The sequence below is a fragment of the Hippopotamus amphibius genome, chromosome 7 (assembly GCF_030028045.1).
Source record: "Hippopotamus amphibius kiboko isolate mHipAmp2 chromosome 7, mHipAmp2.hap2, whole genome shotgun sequence".
NCBI classification, from domain to species: Eukaryota; Metazoa; Chordata; class Mammalia; order Artiodactyla; family Hippopotamidae; genus Hippopotamus; species Hippopotamus amphibius.
Window position 1 is genome coordinate 137,258,130 of NC_080192.1, and position 15,094 is coordinate 137,273,223.

Consider the following 15,094-nt stretch of genomic DNA (forward strand, 5'->3'; position numbering starts at 1 on the left):
AAAACGTCAGGATGGATACAGATGAAAGTCAGACCCAAAACTGAATCCTACAAATTGCAGAATTACAATATAAATTGAATTCACAGCCTTGCCAGGTATATGGCATTGATTGGGAACAAGTGGAATTCTGAACATTAGAACAAGTAAATTTAGATGGCTTTAGATGCATGTGAGTATCTATATCCAGCAAATACTCTTGGGACTTTTTTTTTTTTTTTGATATAAGCACGCTGTGCTTCCATCTATGAGCAAACCCTGTAATACAAAACAATTACCGTGAGATTAACACATAAAAATAATCTTAAACTGATAGATTCAGAATCTTCACAAGAAAAGACACAAAGGAAATGTAGAAAGAGCAGACTGGGCCTTAAAAAAAGTCATCCCATCTAACCTCCTTAGTTATGTAAACTGAGTCTCAGAGAAGCTATGATTAGAACTCATCCCTTCCCATTGTGCTCTCCAAACGAAAGGGAAGCTAAATGTTTGCAGGCTTAAGCTGAAGTCACTTTACAGGTATCCTCAAGGCAGATTCTCTGATGTCCATTTCTCAGAGTGTCCTCCCTATCAAATATTCCATAGGGATGTGACGTTAGCGTGTCAGAAGGCATCCGTAACTGCTACAGTTTATTAACCTATATTCCAGTCTGGCTTTCTAAAGATTATTCACAGGTTATAAATTTTGATATAGGCCCTTAGAAGGTAGACAATCACGCTCTGTAGAGCTCCCTTGAACTTTCACAGGGAAGGTTGGCCTTGACCACACAGATGTTTCAGGAACTGAGTAGCTGTTATTTGGATAAAAGCATATATTTTCTCAGCTATCTCCCTGGCACACCATCCTCCACATGGTGCTAAAGCCTCACTTCTTTTTGAGTTTCTCAGACTCAGTATATTTTCCATGGCAATAGGAGGCAGTAATCTTAGCCTTTTTCTTTCCATCAGTGTAAGGATCATCAGAACAGCTCCCTATCCAAGCTTGATTCCTGAAAGCAATAGTTCTCCATACGGGCTTTGAGGTGAACCCAGTGGCGTCTTCTGCAAAAGGAATCATCCCTGTAACAAGTGTCTACACATGTGCTTCCAGTAGAAACCCATGCCTGGCTAGACCCAGGACCAGTGAGGCATCACGGGGACTGTGAGATTGATGTTTTGGAATTGAGACTAGATTGGCAGATGCCTTGAGACCATGCTAAAGAATATGAACTTGGACTTGCAGGGAATGACAAAAGGCTGATGGTGATCAGAGGGCTGCCTTTAGAAGATCTCTTCTAGAACTTGAATAAATTCCCTCCTCAATCTTCGCCCCTCCTTTTTGTACTCTGACTCATTCATCTTCCAACCACCCTCACGGGTCCTTTATTGGATGAAGAGTACCACCACCCATTTCAGCTTTCCGGATCAAACATCCAAACACTTTTCTTGACTCCTTTTTCTCCCTCCACCCCCATATCCAATTAGTAACCATCCTGATCACCACCACTACCATCAAGCCTGTCAAGTCTTGAATGTTTACTGTGTGAACAACAGGCCCAGGAGACAGGGGATCATGTTATTATGATCCCTGTTTTACTAAAACAGAGAGCGATCACGAGACTTGCCCAAGGTCAGAGGCAGGATTGAAAGACGGCCGGGTAGATTCATAGCGTGTGCTGTAAGCACGGCCCCAGATTGCCTCCCCAATAATGATATCCTTGAAATACTTTTGTGGTGTTTCCTCTTCAATAATTGCTCTGCCACTCCCATCAACATTACTGCCCTTCTGAAGGGTTATACCAATGGTCTCTTAACTCCAAGTCTAAAGCCTCCTTCCATAAAAACATTCTCCACATGGTCTCCAAAGCAAGCTTTCTCAAATGTCAGTCTAACCAGCTCCTTCAGCCAATGACTCTCAAAGGTCTGCAGAGTGAATTCCAAACGACATAGCCCACAGACAAGTCTGCGCATCTGCTATCACACCCCAGATATCCCTAAGTTCCAGCTGGGCAGAATGGCTTAGAGTTCTCCAAATACACTAGGTCTCACATAAAGTTCTCCTCTCACTGTATTCTCACTGCTGCCATCACTCCTACCACACCAATCCATCTCTACCCGGCTTTCTCCAACTTGCACATCAAGACTCAGTTTTCTCAGTGTCCCAATCCCTGGGAAGCATTCCTGGGACATTCCAGTCTTTCTGTTCCAAAAAGCTTAGCTCTATTCTAAAACCTATCACAATATAGTGTACTTGCTTATTTACCTAAATCTCTCTCCCACTAAGTGTGTGCTCCCTGGTATAACCTCTGTCTCATTCCACAAAGTCTGACACTTCGTTGGTGCTCAATACTATTAAATGTATGTATGAATGGATGGATGGATGGATAGATGGTTGGATGGATGGATATATAGATGCCTAACTGCAGTTTTCTTTTGCTGAGAAAGAACTACTTCTCACCCACCCCACCCTTTGCCAGACTAGATTTTTCTCTCAGTCCTGCAAATGAAAGGCTATTATTGCTTCTATCAGCCATAGTTTTGGAAATGTAAAGATTAATACTCATGACAAGCAGCAAATGTTTCATCCTTAAGGTGCCACAGGAATAACATTTGTTAATTTGTATTTGCATTTGAAATTGAAACACAAATTGGCAGAAGAACTATTACACATCCCGGCTAATTAATGTTCTAAAAATGAATTATGCAAATCAACCTCAACAGGCCTCGGAAGCTCTTTCCATGTATAATGAACGACTCGGGACGTGAACCTTGTTTAGGGGCTGATTCTGATGGGATTGTACAGTGGAAAGAACCCCAGCTTGAGAATCAGACTTAACTCGTTCTGCTGCTCATAGCGAGGTGACAATCTCCCTGGACCTCAGTTTCTTGATCTGTTTATTGGGAATGAGGGTGCTTACCTGAGAGAATGAAAGAAATGATTATTCAAGGTTCCTGGCCTCAAGTAGCTGCCTCTAAATAATAGTTTTCTTGGTGCTTTGGCTTTGTGTTGCTGCACCCTCCTCTCACAGGGACCCATCCCTTCCTCTTTTGCAAACGTAAGATCTCGCCGCAAATGTGACTGCGCTCTCTGCATCCCTGAAATGGAGGCTAAGGCACCATGTGTGTTTCCATTTCATGTCCTAGGAATCCACCGGACGACGTAACATCTAACTTGACCACAGAGCATTCCTTAGGCCTTGAGAATGGAATGTCAGAACAGCTGGGGGAGGTCACGGTGACTGATTAGGTAGCAAAGCAGACAGCAGTGAGATTCTGGGCAGCTGTCTGTGTGGTCTGTGGCGATGCCCTGATAACTTATCATCATGACCATTCGCGGTCTCCTGATTTGGCTGGGCCTAGACCAGCACCAGCAAACCCATCTGCCGGGTATGATGCCGTAGCATGGACTGGGGTCACTTTGCTGAGAAAGGGCTTGTGGGCATTAACTAGAGTCCATCTGCAGCCCACTGCAGGCAGTGCCAGTGGTGAGGCAATGATCCGAAGTAATACCTTGATGGGCCTTCAGGAGCCCAGTGAGAGCTGAAGCCTGAAACAAATAGGACCAAATGTAACCATCAGGGCAAAGCAAGGACTTTCCAGGAAGATTCACTGGTCAGTGTAGCTCCAAGGCCATCAGCATGTTGATATTTCCTTAGCGTTTCAGCTGTACATACACAAAGTGAGGGCAGAAGCATGGGAAGCGCCTAATGGCCAGCTCTTTTCTGAAACCATTTTTGCCACACCTGGTAACCAGCCTGACCTGGACAAGCAGAGCCCCCAGGATAGAGTGGTGCCCACAGCAAGGCCAGGCTAACAGTTCCTCTGGCCAGCACCCCTCTTCTAAGCTAGAGGAATTTCCTTGTCCCAAAATGAGGAAGAAGGGCAATTAAAGTGAACATCATAGGACTTCCCTGGTGGCACAGTGGTTGAGAGTCCACCTGCCAATGCAGGGGACATGGGTTTGATCCCTGGTCCAGGGAGACCCCACATGCTGTGGAGCAACTAAGCCTGTGGGCCACAACTACTGAGCCCACAAGCCACAACTACTGAAGCCTGAACACCGAGAGCCCGAGCTCTGCAACATGAGAAGCCACCACAATGAGAAACCCTCTCACAACAATGAAGAGTATCCCCCGCTCACAACAACTACAGAAAATCTGCGCACAGCAACGAAGATCCAATGCAGCCTAAAGTAAAATAAAATCAAAATAAAATTAAATAAAATAAAATAAACATTACACATCCCCCTGACATACTGCAGGTATCTAGGTCTTCATAGGGACCCCAACACAGACAGGAGCCAGCATCTTCATCTCTTAAGTGGAGATGATTGATTCCTTTCCATCTATTCCTTTGACTGAAAAGTTCAAGTTAAAGGACCTCATTCAGATATTATTTAAATAGCAGTAACAGAGCCAAGATAAAACCATGTGCTCTTGATCTTGGTACTAGGGAAGGCCCCCTCTAATGGAAAGAGCTGACCCCTCTCTTACCCACAAACTAGCTCTGAATTGAAGTACTTAAAGCAGAGATTGTAAAAGAAAATGAGAAAATTTTCTAAATTTGTCTCTAAAATATTTATGGTCAGTGCCATGTCCTTTCACATTTAATTTTAGATACAGTTTAATGAAGCAACAAGAGCATCTGCTTCAAAGCCAGACATCCCAGCTTCAAATCCCAGGTCCATCATTCCACGCTTGTGCGACCTTCCAAGAGTCCTTCTATCAATCGTTATGTGTCCATTTCCTCGGCTACAAAATGAAGTTTATACCTACAGCAGAGGGCTGTGCATTGATCAGAAAGGCATCCAGAGTAGCTGCTAAAAGTAAACGATCTGGAGACAGCTTGCCAGGGTTTGGATCCTGACTCCAGCACTCTCCGGCTGGGTGGGTTAGGCAAGGCATTTTGCAGCATCTCTGTCTCCTCCACAGCAAAAGTGAGTAATACTTGTACCACCTCCTAGGATCAGGGAGAGTATTAAGTGAATCTGCCATGGTCTGAATGTCTATGTCCCCCCAACATTCACATGTTGAAATCCTAACCCCCAAAGTCGAAGGTATTAGTAGTTGGAGTCTTTGGGAAGTCCTTAAGTCAATGAGGGTGGAAGGAGCCTTCATGAAGGGGATTAGTGCCCTTATAGAAGAGACCCCACAGAGCTCCCTTGCCCCTTTCATCATGTGAGGACACAGTCAGAGATCAGCAGTCTGCGACCTGGAAGAGAGTCCTAACCCAACCATGCTGACACCCTGATCTCCGATTTTCAGCCTCCAGAACTGTGAGCAGTTAATCTTTGCTCTTTATAAGCCACTCACTTTGTGGCAGTTTGCTATAGCCACCCGGATGGACTAAGACAGAGCTAAGACATTAACACAGTGCCTGGTGCCTGGGAGGCTCTCAGATGCTGGCTGTTGGGATGACTGATTTCTTCAATCACTCATGTGCGCTTCCTCTGTGCCGGCTCCTCTGCAGGGCACTGAACCACAGAGGTAAATAGAACACAATGCCCAAGGGGCTCACTGTCCACTGGACAAGAGGGTGCAAACACACTGGTAATTGTAGCAGTGGGCAGGGCTCCAGAAGAGAGCCTGACCCAGCCTAGAGAATTCCAGAAAAGATGACACTTGAGGTGAGCCTTGAAGGATAGCAAAAAATGTCCAGGGGGTGAAAGTGCATTCCAGAGAGCAAAGACACAGAGGTGAGACCCAGGGCACAGGGGGTGTGCAGAGAACAGAGCTTGCTGGGTGGGACAGGTGAAGGGGGCAGATGTGTGGTCCGGCTCCAAGAAGGCTTCGTCTCAAGCAACTACAGGCTAAGAGACTTTGGTTTTTAAAACTCCCCTGAGTACCAGCTCCAAGAATTTAGATTAATTTCCCAATTTTTAAAATTAGAGTATTAAAAGAGATGATCGCTGAGATTCCTCTGAGCTCTGAAGCAATTTAATTCTCACCAGATTGCAACCTCCCTGGAGGCAAAGTGTGTGTTCTGTTCCTCTGCCTCCCCTGGTCCACCTCAGCGGGGGCCAGGTTTATGCCCAAGAAATGCCTTTTCAGCTTTCTGAATGTTCTAATCTTTTCTAGCTCAGAAATCTCTCATTTTAACAGTTCCTTCACAAACAGGTTCCAGAAGGCATGTATTTACAAAACTTACCCACCCTGAATCTTTATTTTATATGTTTCTTCATTAAGACAAATAAACAGTGTCTGTATAGATGATGTCAAGGCTTTCAAAATTCAAAACCAAAATGTGACCATTGTCTGAATTGTCTCATTCAAAGGATGCTGAGCTCTGGGAGCCTCTCGGAGGAAGACAACCCAGGACCCTCCAGGGTAGACAACCTGGGAACAGGAGCGAACAGCTCCCAGCCCTGGCTTCTGAGCCTGAGCAAATTAGCCGAAAAAAATGATCTCCATGGCAACAGGAAATTTGTTTCTTAAAGAAGGTTAGAAATAATGCCTTTGGAAGAAACTCCGCTGCAGATAGAATATTCTCAGATTACACATAAATGGTATCTATGCCAACAAAATGACGGGCCAGGCGGCTCCATTATCTGGATAATTTGGGCCTGAACCAGTGATTTGTAAAAGAATAGGAGGCTTTTAAGACCTGAAGAATGGAATGTGGCAGGTACGCCCAGGCACAGGTGAGGGCATCTCCCCAAAGTTTTCTCTGGCGATGTGGAACCCAGAACAGGATTGGCAGGTCCAGGGCATGGGTCTCTGCCAGGTACTTCCCATGACAGATGGAATGAGAGGTGCGTGGAATTGTCAGATGGATTGCCAGGAAGCCATGGGTGGTGGCTGGTGAGTACCGGAGGGCGCCCCAGGCAGAGAGAAACCAGCATTTGGGTGATTCAGGGCTGGGATGATTCTAGCAAAGGTGCCCAAACACCCTCTATTTTGCCCAGAGAGACAAGATCTCAAGATCCACCTGCCCACTTTCTCTCGGGCACACCTCTTTTTTCTACACATTCGCCTTCTTTCTTCTCTACCTCCTTTATTCCATCCCTCCTCGGAAGATGGAAACCCATTTGGAAAATTGAAACCCATTTCGCTTTGAGCTGTTTTCGAGAGGAGACAGCAAAGTGTGGACCCCTGGTGGAGGCAGGCTGCTCAGATTCAAATTCTCCCATCTTTCTGGGCTTCAGTTCCTCATCTGTTAAAAGGGAATGAGTATATATAGGTGACTTCCTATACTGGCATCGGGGTGAGGATCACATGAGTTAATATTTGTAAACATTGCACGAAGTTAGAGCTATGTACGCATGTGACAAACCCCCAGATTATTTAAAATACTGAAGCTACAGCAAAAATCAGGCTAGACTCTCAGACTTAGAGGCACCCTGGTAATTCCTGGGTTGAGATCCCTTTCACTGTGGATCATTAAAGAATTACAGATGATGGGAAATGTCACATGTCATCCTGTCTCCCAGTTACACAGATGAGAAAATGATGCCCAGAGATGGAAGCTACTGCGGCGTCCCAGGTGGACTCAAGAGTTTTCTGAAAGAGACTTGCTGTCTTCCAGGCAATGCCAAAGGGACACCGTGGCCACAGCCTGCAGGAGGGCCACAAGGGCTCCCCAGGATGCCTGTGTCCCCATCTTTCCCTCCTTCACAGAGGCTGGCTCATCCCCGCTGGAGTCTCCAGAGCAGAGAACCTACAAAAGCTCAGGGAAATCCCGCAGGAATGAAACCATCGTGTGCGTAACACAGCTCACCCCAAACTCATCTGAACTCAGAGTCCCTTTGAGTCAAGCCTCTTGTGAGACTAAAGTCCCCCCCAGCATACAACACTGAGGATGATCCTGACCCCAGGGAAGCAGGAGGTGAAGGACACGTCACTGAGTCAAGGAGCCTGGAGCTCCCCGCATTTCCTGACTCAAGCCCGGCTCCGCAAGGGCTGTGGAAAGAGTTTGCCTGATATCTTGCCTCCTTTTGGCTGGTGTTTGTTTGTTTATTTACCTTCTTGGTGGCTACTTAATGAATTGAAGGTTTTCCTCTTGCCAAGATAAGGATCCCAATGGCCCCACTGTTTTCAGGAGCTCAACATATAAATTACATCTCTAAAGAATTCTTTTTGGTAGTTATATCTGATGATAAATTCTGAGACCATCCAGTTGTGGGGACTCCTTGCACCACCGCTTAGGGTGTCTCATCAGCTCCAGAACCTGGCGGAGCCCAGGGCCGGGGCGTTCGAAGCTAAGCAGGAATCCAGGCTGTGACAATTCTCAGCTTTGCCAATTGGCCAAGTTCCTTAACTGCTCTGACCCAAGTTCTCCATCCTGAAACCTAATAATAACCAACATTTAGAGAGCACTTACTGTTTGCCAATAACTGTGTTCACAGCGTTATGCATATTATCTCATTTAATTCTCAGCATTTGAAAGGAAAAAACAGGGGACAGGGAAGGTATTTGCCCACAGAGGAAATAACCTGCCCCTAGTGCACATTTAGTTATTGGTTAACAAGTAAATGCAGTGCTTGGGCATTATCCTCAGGGTCCTGCTGGTGGCTGCAAGAAGGAAATTTTGTGATGTATGAATTATATGACCAGCAAATGTCACTGCCTTCTTTCCTCCAGGTTCCTACTACTAGACTTGAGTCCAGAGGAAAAATGGTTTTACTTCCCTCCCACCTTTCCTAGCTTCCCTGTTTCTTCCCCGCCTCCCCATTTTATTCATCGAGCGTTTATTGAGAACATTCTCCATGTTCCAGACCAGATTCCTTATCAGCAACTAAGCAAATAAACCTGAACCAGCCAGGGCTGTCCCTGCCCTCAGACAGCTAGCAGTCTTGTCTTGGTTTTGCAATGTTGGCTAATTCCACCGGAACTTACACACAAAAAGAGCCTAGGTCCCACATTTCCATTTTGTTTTGCCGTCATTTGAAGAAGAGGGAAAGATCCTTTACTTCTTGAGCACCTCCATGGGCCAGGCAGTCTCCTTTGTCTCATTTAATCATTGTGACCACCCTTAGAAGGCTGTCACTGTGTCTACTTTTACATAAAAGCCAATCTGGCACCTGGGGCTCAGGGCCTCACCCCCAAGGCACTGGAAGAAGTGGACTCCAAGCGCTGCCCCACCTCCCCTTCTTTCAGTGGACCTGGGCTGTCTCTGCATGTCCATTTCTCTGGGCTGAATTTGCAGGCGATGGATCAAAGATGTCTGCGAACTTTTTTCCCCTTTTGGGGGGGTTAGGAGGGACGGTTTAGTCAGTCATTATTTCCACGAATCAGTCCCCGTCTCACGAATGGTCACAGCCCGAGTCCCACAGTGCAGCCAGGAGGCAGGGGTGATGGGGTCCCTGGCATTGCCTTGCACCCCCCCCCCATCCCCCACTGGGAATGCCTGGAGTTGTGTGGCCGGCTGCCAGGTTTACTGCCTGCTCACACAGCTGTTTCCAGCCAAGGTGAGGGCTTCCTCTTAATGGTGTCGTTTACAAGTCAATAAAGCGGGATGGCGCGCCGTTTCCGCCGCTGGTCCCACCTCGCTGGGCTCGGTGGTCTCACCCTGCAGTCGGGGGGCAAAGGCAGGCCGGCCCAGGGCCTCATTCCTGCCCTAACAGCCCTGCTCTCTCCCAGCCCCGGAGCAGCCCGGCCATAAAGCCCCCTCCCCTCCGAGGGCAGAGTTCAAAGCTTAGGCTCCCCGGGATCCTGTCCTGTCAGCCCCGCCCCGCTTTACAGCTCCTGCTCCCCCACCCATCGCTCAGCGCGAGAGCCAAGCCCTGGGGTCTTATCTCCCAGCTGAGATAAAGGCCGGGGTTCTGGGAAGCCGCCCATCCGAAGGTGCCTCTGCCCAGGGCTCCCACTGCTCCCTGGGGTGAGTTTAATGAGTTTGAGGAAAGATGGCCTTTTTCAAACAGACAGGGTAGACATTCCCTCTGGGTGCTGGGTTTTCCTCTATCTGACCTTCCAGGGGCAGCACTTCTAGTGGGAGGGCAGAGGGGAGGGCTCTGGACCCCCAGGGGCTCACAGCATCCCTCAGCCCCCCAGGCCAAGGTGCTAATGAGGTGAGAGAAGACCGCGGCTTAATGGGCCTGTGCCTGGGGGGAAGGGAAGGAGGGATGCCCGTGCCCAGGCCCTGCAAGCCGTAGCCCCAGCCCGGCAGGAAAGGAGAGCCAGCCAAGGTCACAAAGCCCCTGAGAACCACTCAGGCAGGCACTTCCCCATTTGTTCAAGACACAGACGCAGAGAACCTTCTGTGCGCGGACCTGTGCTAGGTGCTGTGGTTTCCGCTTGAAGGAGTACCGCTAACCTATGGGTTCCAAGCATGCACTCTGGAGGAAGGAAAGCCAGTCCTGAAGAACAAGTAGGCGTCTGCTGGGCAGAGAAAGGGAGCGAATACATTTTTTTCATTGGAGGATCGTTGACTTACAATGTTGTGTTAGTTTCAGGTGTACAGAAAAGTGAATCCGTTATACATATGCATGTATTCACTCTTTTTAGATTCTTTTCCCATACAGGTCATTACAGAGTATTGAGCAGCGTTCCCTGTGCTGTACAGCAGGCCCTTATTAGTTATCTATTTTATGTATAGTCGTGTGGGTACATGCGTCCCAATCTTCCAGTTTATCCCTCCCCGCCGCCACTTTCCCCGCTGGAAAACATAAGAATTGTCATATTGAGTGAAATCAGTCAGACAGACAAAGACAAATATCATATGAATGGTTTTTGTGTGGCGCGAATACATTTATAAATGGAAGAGTACATACAAAAGACAGGGCGCCTGCAAGGGGTGCCAGCCGCGCAGGTGGGAGAGGGGAGGCCAGGAGCAGGGCCAGAGCGTGGGCTGTCCTGACAGCCTCACACTCAGAGGGGAAAGGGGCGTTGGCCGCTCCATCGCTGCCTCCTGGCCTGGGCTTAAACCAGAGACACTAGACACACAGCTCTTTCCCGTCTGGAGGTCCCAAGGAGATGAGCAGGGAGGGCCTGAGTCACCCATGCCCTCATCCGCACAGTCCAGGCAGGGGCAGCCTGTATTCACTGACACCAACCCGGGTACTAGAATGATGAGGAGGAAGCACCATGGACCCAGGGAGGTAAGGAGACGGGTCACCTTGCCACCCGCCAGGACACAAATACCTAGTGGTCAAGAGGCCCTGACCCTGACTCGGCACACAGCCGGGTGGAGATGATAATCCTGCCCTCTGGGACTTCCCTGGTGGCGCGGTGGTTAAGAATCTGCCTGCCAATGCAGGGGACACAGGTTTGAGCCCTGGTCCGGGAAGATCCCACATGCCGCAGAGCAACTAAGCCCGTGCACCGCAACCACTAAGCCTGCGCTCTAGAGCCCGCGAGCTACAACTACTGAGCCTACATGCCACAACTACTGAAGCCCGTGCACCTAGAGCCCATGCTCCTCAACAAGAGAAGCCACCACAATGAGAAGCCTGCATGCCACAACAAAGGGTAGCCCCTACCTGCCACTAGAGAAAGCCTTCGCACAGCAACAAAGACCTGATGCAGCCAAAATAAATAAAATTAAATTAAAATAAATAAATAATTTAAAAAATATCCTGCTCTCATCAGCTTGCAGTGATGGTTTGAGTGGGATTTCCACTTCTCAAGAGAAAAACTGAGGCCCAGAGATGTTGCAATGACAATAGCTAGTATCAGGCCACCACTAGCCTGTCTGGCGAAGTGGAAAAGGCACCCCTGTCGGGCAGATGCAGCCTGTGGGAGCTGGGCTACCTCGCCTTTGTGCAAAGGAGAAGGTGCCCTTCCCTCTGGGCAGATGCAGAGGTGCACCCGGGCGCACAAACTGTCAAGGAAAACACACACTGGGCTGCAGCCTCCTTGGTCGGGCATCCTTGGGCACCACGAACTAGTAAAAGAAGTAGAGAGACCAGTGGAGGCTGTATTCAGGCAGAGGTGTAATTCAGTCCCAGTTTCATGACACAACTTCTCGCACTGCAGCCGTGAGTAATTCGCCATCCCTTTATCTATAGACTATGGCTGATGATACCTACGCACCGGGCTTAGGTAAAGATTCCAGAGTAGATAGCAGTTCCTATTATTCCAGGGCCTCCAGAACAGAAGATGAAGGATCCCCAGAGTCCTGGATGTTTTCCTTCCTTCCTCGCTTAGAGACAAGTCTTAGTTATTTGTTTCCTGCCTCCAGCGCAAGGGCCTTATTCTCCAGGCCTGTTTCAGTGAAGGAGGAAGGAAGTCACAGGCCTTTTCGCCGTAACTCTCCACTCAGAGACGCCAGCTGGGAATATGACTAATCTGTGACTGCAGCCAATAACCCCTGCGTGTTGCAGATCAGGGTCCTGTGCAGCCTTTCAGGACTGCTCCTGTGGCCATCCATCAGCCCCTGTTCTCAGGCCCGGCCTCCAGGGCACCCATCCTCTCCTGAGGCCCAGCACGTTTATGGTTGGGGGGAGGGAGGAAAGTCTCTCTACACACACTGTGGAGCACCAGGGCCATGCCAGCCACTGGCCACTCCCACCAGAAGCTGGACTGTGAAAACATCCATTATGCGTGTCCCTTCTGGGGGGCCTGGGCAAGGGTGCACCGAGAAACACTTGCAAACCGTCCCGACAGAGCTGGGTATCATCAGATGAGGGTGCTCCTTCAGGGCACAGGGTGGTGGCCCAGCGTATCCAGAAAGGACCACTGGCTTTCTCCAGAGATGTCCTGGAAGAGAGTCACTTCCACTGAGTTGAGGAAACTAGACAGAACTCTGAAACTGGCTCTGTTTTATGCCCTCAAGCAAGTTGCTTCTTACTCTGAAGGGAACTCGTCTCTAAAACAGGAGAATAAGAATATATAACCCCCAAGGGCCCTTGCAGAGCTGACAGTCTGGGGCGCTGTGATTCTGGGAATTACAAAGGATCCTGGTCTAATTGGTAGTATGGATTAAAAGAAAATATTTGTGAAAACTCAGATGTGGAAAAAAAAAAGAGAAACTTCCTTTTCAGGGAGATGGCTGCAGGATCCGTTCAATTTTTACAGAAAGTGTCATAAAGTTGTTTTGCAAACCAAGCTGATCTTAATGAAGCATCTTGTGCAGCAAGGAAGAGACTCCTGATCAGTATAAGAAGAGTTTGAACCTTTGAAAAGAAACCACCTATTATTGTTGAAAGCATCAGCAGGCAGGAAGATTCTAGTGAAGGTCCTTGGGTATTAAGGATTGTGTTTCAGCTACAATTTAAGAGATTTATGACCTTATTCATCCCACGCTCAGAAAATGCCTGCCTGCTATGCATCATTGCCTTGTGCTGAGGACAGAGAAACAAGCCCCTCTCCTGCCCTCAAAGTGGCTCCACTCTAGCGGGAATTATAGGCAGGAGTCCCCATACAGGGATCTTTGGGAACATCACAGACCTGGGAGGTAAGTTGAGCAAGAATCACCATCTCCATCTTACAAAATACGTAGAGGCTCAGAGAGGTGCACTCATTTGTCTAAGTCCGCACAACCAGGGAACGGAAGAGGAGTTTGCAAATTCCCCTCTTCTGACTCACAAGCCAGAGCTCTCTCCATCCCGCCTCTGTATCTATCCGTGACAGAGGGCCCAAGACCAAGACCAGGACCTCCTGTGCAGGGTAGATGCTCCATGAGTATTGTTGACTTGACCAACTGAGTCCTCGCCTCCACTACTCTAGACAAAGGCCTCTAATCTAAGCCCTTAATTTACTTTTTGCCAGGTCTTTCATATTGAGTGTTTGTCGGAACACTGCAGTTTCTGCAAACAGAAAATCCGAAAAGATACTGCTCCTGCAGCTCCCTTAATCCCTCTGGTATTCCAAGCACAAACACCAAAACATGCCGCTCATTTCCTCCAAAAATTGCAAGCTTTTCCATCCGTCACGATGACAGGAAGACAAGGCAGAGCCTTGGATTTAGGCAGACCCCGGGCTCCTGTCCCTGCATCATTTTGAGCAAATATGGGCCTTTCTGAGCCTCAGTGGTGCAATCTGTAGACTGGGAGGAACATCTTGAAAAGATGTTAGAGTGCCAAATGAAATGCATCAGAGCCTCTGCCATGCCACGGCTTACCTCAGCTTTTTAACAATGTGAGTTTCCCTCTCTACCCAAACTTCCTTCCGTGATAGGACTTAGCCCATTTTCTTCTCTGTAAGAGTTTTTCTACCATCAGATTCTCTTTCCCACTGGTGTTCCGGATCTGTGTGAACTGATGATCAGAATTGATCCATCTGAATTGAGGATGAAGAATTGAGATCCTCCAGAATTCTTTGTAATCTTCCTGGTCCAGGTTGTTCCGTTAACTGAATGGCAGTTTCCTGCCAGCGACTCTATTTAGAGCAGCGTGAATGCACACGCTTGACCCAAAGGAAAACTCGTAGTGAGGAATGATTTCTCTTGCTGGCTTCAGCTTTGAAGACGCAACCATAGGGACTTCGGGGGCTCTCTTCATTGGGAAAGCACTAGCATTATCCCAATCACTCATCTGCCAGGGCCCATAGCTACAGGATCCGGCTTCTCAGCTTTTTAGGGTCCTACAAAATATCTGAAAGCTTAAAAAAAATTATCGACTCTCAAACACAAATCGAAAACTGAAGAATCAAAGTAGATAATTAAATATCTAAAAAAAAGTAATATGATGTCATCTGCCACTTCATTAATTGTTACATTTATCACTCGTGAAATTTTCATTATGTTAGAAAACATTGTGTAGTTTATAGTTTTTCGCTTTGCATGAATTTCTAAATAGGCCAAGCAAAAAAAGAACTTACTGTAAATTAATTGTTACCTGTAGCTAAATAATTTCAAAGGCAGAATTGTGGAAGCTCTTTTGAATTATTTTATAGTGAAAGAATAAATAAAAAGCCTGTGATATGAAATGTAGGTGTTGTAACATATTTGATATCATATTGGGCAGGGTCTCCAAGAATAAGCATATAAGGGCCTTCAGGGGTCTTTCAAGGGTCCAAATCATTGTTTGATCGGTCCTGATATTTTCACCAAGAGGTAGGCACCACAGCCCCCTGCCAGACTGCCCAGAAAATTTCAAGGACTATCAGATATTTGCTCACCTAAGAATTGGGTGCCATTTCCAAATACTGGGCCGGCCAACCCACCCTTTTTCTCCAGCCCCTTCTGCCAGGCATTCCTCCAGCTAATAAAACACTGATCACTGAGTGCTGGGTTAATATTT